Below are 4,220 nucleotides of genomic sequence, written 5' to 3'. Positions count from 1 at the left end.
GCTGGGATCACAGGCCTAAGCCACTGTACCTGGCCTTCACCCAGTCTTCTGCCAGATAAACCAAGTGCCTTGACTTCACAGGGAGCCTCGGGCCCAGGGCGGATGGCAAGTGCCCAGAAATACACAGTCCAGTGAAGGCTTCAACAGGAATGGAGCCAGCATTGCAGTGGGGCACAAACAACATTGTGGTCAGGGAAGCAATATTTAAACTAAGCCCCAGGAAATGGCCTGGATTTTTCTGGCAGACAAGGAAGTAGAGCTGGAGGAGGGGTGAAAGGCGTCCTGAGTTGAGGGGACAAGACCTGGCCTTTTCGTCATGCAAAGAAGTTGGCCCTTCTCCTGGAGTCCACTGGGAGCTACTGCAAGATTTTGAACAGGGGGGTTATTGATCCAATTGGCGTTTTAGAAAGATGTCTCTGGCAGCCGTTTAGTAAACTGATTCAAAAGGAACTAAGCTAGAGGCCAGGGAATGAGCAGGAATCAAGGTAATAGTAATGGGCACACCGTAGAAGGGCTGGATTTAAGCAGTATTCAACAGATAGCATTGGGCTGGACATGGAGGCTCATGCCTGTAATCCTAGCACTTTGGGAGGCTGAGGCAGGATGATCACTTGAGGCCAGTGTTGGAGACCACTCTAGGCAACGTGTTAAGACCCTATATCTAAAAAAATGTATATATATATTTTTAAATTAGCCAGTCGTGGTGGTGCATACCTGTAGTTCCAGCTTCTCAGGAGGCTGAGGCAGGAGGATCACTTGAGCCCAGGAGGATGAGGCTGTCAAGAAAATTAAAAAAAAAATAGAGATGTTGACACGATGGATACACCAGGCATAGACTGCTACTCTCATACCACTTCTCATTGCCCTGCTTTATTAGTATTATTATCATCAATTATTTTTATTTTTCTGAGACAGGGTCTCACTGCTACCCAGGCTGGAATGTAGTGGTGCAATCATAGCTCACTGCTGCTTCAGTTCCCTGAGAATCATCCCACCTCAGCCTCCTGAGTTGCTGGGACTACAGTCACCAGCCACTGCATATGACTAATCATTTATTTCTTTTTACTTTAGTAAAGATGAAGTCTTACTATGTTGCCCAGGCTGGTTTCAAATTCCTGAGCTCAAGCAATCTTTCTCCCTCAGCCTCCCAAAGTGCTGAGATCACAGGTGTGAGTCACCATCCTCAGCCTATTTTATTATTTTTTGTTTTTTATAGAGATAAGGTCTCACTATGTTGCCCTGGTTGGTCTCGAACTCCTCCTGCCTCGGCCTCCTAAATTGCCTTCTTTGTTTATTAATAATGTTTTAGGCCGGTACTTTGAGAGGCCAAGGCAGGTAGATCACGAGGTGAGGAGATTAAGACCATCTTGGCTAACATGGTGAAACCCTGTAACTACCAGAATTAGCCAGGCGTGGTGGCAGGAGGCTGTAATCCCAGCTACACAGGAGGCTGAGACAGGAGAATGGCTTGAACCCGGGAGGCAGAGGTTGCAGTGAGCCGAGGTCACGCCACTGCACTCCAGCCTGGCGACAGAGCGAGATTTCATCTCAAATAATAATAATAATAATAATAATAATAATAATGTTTTAGCTGGGTATATGGATAGAAACTACATTTCCCTGCCTTCCTTGCATCTGACCAAATTCTTGTTTTCATTTTAATTTATTTTTTGTTAGAAATTTAAATAATAGAGATGGGGTCTCACTATGTTGACCAGGCTGGTCTTGAGCTCCTGGCCTAAAGCAATCCTTCCATCCTGGCCTCCCAAAGTACTGGGATTACAGGCATGAGCCACTGTGTCCAGCTGCATCCAGACAACTGAGCAGGTTAGTGGTGTCCTTAATCAGGAAAGGACCTGTGTTTCCCACTTTACCTCCCTTCCCACATTCAGATATGATGGTGATTTCTGCCTAGGCCCCATGGAACAGAGAGATGGAAGCCACATGTTTAAGATGGCAGAGACCAGCAGTGGCTCACGCCTGTAATCCCAGCACTTTGGGAGGCCAAGGTGGGCAGATCACTTGAGGTCAGGAATTCGAGACCAGCCTGGCCAATATGGTGAAACCCTGTCTCTACTAAAAATACAAAAATTAACCGGGTAGGCCGGGCGCGGTGGCTCACAACTGTAATCCTAGCACTTTGGGAGGCCGAGGTGGGTGGATCACCTGAGGTCAGGAGTTCAAGGCCAGCCTGGGCATCATGGTGAAACCCTATCTTAAAAAAAAAAAAAAAAATTAACCGGGTGTGGTGTCACACACCTGTAGTCCCAGCTACTCAGGGGGGTGAGACAGGAAAATCACTTGAACCTGGGAGGCGGATGTTGCAGTGAGCCGAGATTGCACCACTGCACTCCAGCCTGTGTGATGTAGTGAGACTCTGTCTCAAAAAAGAAAAGAAAATTAAAAAAAAAAATAGCTGCTGGGTCCAGTGGCTCACTTTGGGAGGCCGAGGCAACCGAATCACCTGAGGTTCGGAGTTCCAGACCAGCCTGGCCAACGTGGTGAAACACGGTCTCTACTAAAAATACAAAAATTAGCCAGGCATGGTGGCTCGTGCCTGTAATCCCAGCTACTTGAGGCCAAGGTGGGTGGATCACCTGAGGTCCGGAGTTTGAGACCAGCCTGGCCAATGTGGTGAAACCCTGTCTCTACTAAAGATAGCAAAATTAGTTGGGCGTGGTGGTGCACGCCTGTAATCTCAGCTTGGGAGACATAGCATGGGAGCCCGGGAAGTGGAAGTTACAGTGAGCTGAGATCATGGTGCCACTGTACCACAGCCTGGGTGACAGTGAAACTCTGTTTAAAAAGAAAAAAAAAACATTTAAAAAAAATTTTTCTGTAGAGACAGGGTCTCTACAATTTTTTTTGTAGAGATGGGATCTTGCTGTGTTGCCCAAGCTGGCCTCAAACTCCTGGCCTCAAGTGATCCTCCGGCCTCAGCCTCCCAAAGTAGTACTGGGTACTGGGATGACAGGGATGAGCCAACACACCCAGCCTAAAAAAAAAAATCTTTTTTTTTTTTTTTGAGATGGAGTTTCACTCTGTCACCCCGGCTGGAGTACAATGGCGCGATCTCGGCTCACTGCCATGTAAGTTCAAGCGATTCTCCTGCCTCAGCCTCCTGAGTAGCTGGGATCACAGGCGTGCACCGCCATGCCCGGCTAACTTTTTGTATTTTTAGTAGAGACGGGGTTTCACCATGTTAGCCAGGCTGGTCTCAAACTCCTCACTGCAAGCGATCCTCCTGCCTCAGCCTCCCAAAAATGCTGGGATGACAGGCATGAGCCACCATGCCCAACCTAAAAAACCCCAACTATCTTGATTCCACTTCCTCTTCTCATTGCTGTGCCAGCTTTCTACATGGCCCCCTGCCAAGGCGAGATACCCAAAGTCTGGTCCACATTGTTTTTCTCCACTGCCTCGTTCTGGCTCACCCATTGCAAATGCCCAAGGCAAAGCCAGCAGTGGCTTCTTCCCAATCCTCTTGCTTCATTTCTCTGCAGCATTCAGCACAGTTTCCCATTTATTTTTTGGAACACTCTTTTCTTTTGGTTCCAGAAATCTGCATCCTCCTAATTTTCTTCTTAGTTCTCTGGCTTCTTTGGCAACTTGTTCTCCATCTAACCTCTAAATGTCAGAGGTCCTCAGAGCTTGGTCTTAAGCCATCTTGTCTTTCCCCTACACCTCTTTATGATGTCATCGGCTAGAATGTGCCACTCACTCTTGGGGCCCTATTCCAACCTAGATTTCTCTGCTGAACTCCAGAACTATGTCTACAGCTGCCTAGTAAACATTTCTCCTGGATTTCTCAAAGAACTAAAAATAGAACTATAATTTGACCCAGCAATCCCATTATTGGATATTTACCCCACAGAAAAAAAAAAAATCATCCTACCAAAAAGAAATATACGCTCATAAGTTCCTTGCAGCACTATTTGCAATAGCAAAGACATGGAATCAACTTAGGCACCCATCGACGGTGGACTGGATAAAGAAAATGCGGTACATATATGTTATGGAATACTATGCAGCCATGAAAAGAAAGAAAATCATGTTATTTGCAGCAACATGGATGCAGCTGGAGTCCATTATCCTAAATGGATTAGAGCAGAAACAGAAAACCAAATGTTCTCACTTGTAAATGGGAGCTAAACGTTAGGTACTCATGGACATAAAGACGGCAGCAATAGATACTGGGGACTACTGGGGGGAAGAGGAAA

This window comes from Cebus imitator, unplaced genomic scaffold, assembly GCF_001604975.1.
Source record: "Cebus imitator isolate Cc_AM_T3 unplaced genomic scaffold, Cebus_imitator-1.0 Scaffold82, whole genome shotgun sequence".
Lineage (NCBI taxonomy): Eukaryota > Metazoa > Chordata > Mammalia > Primates > Cebidae > Cebus > Cebus imitator.
The sequence above is the reverse complement of the archived record's forward strand: the minus strand, read 5'-3'. Positions refer to the sequence as shown.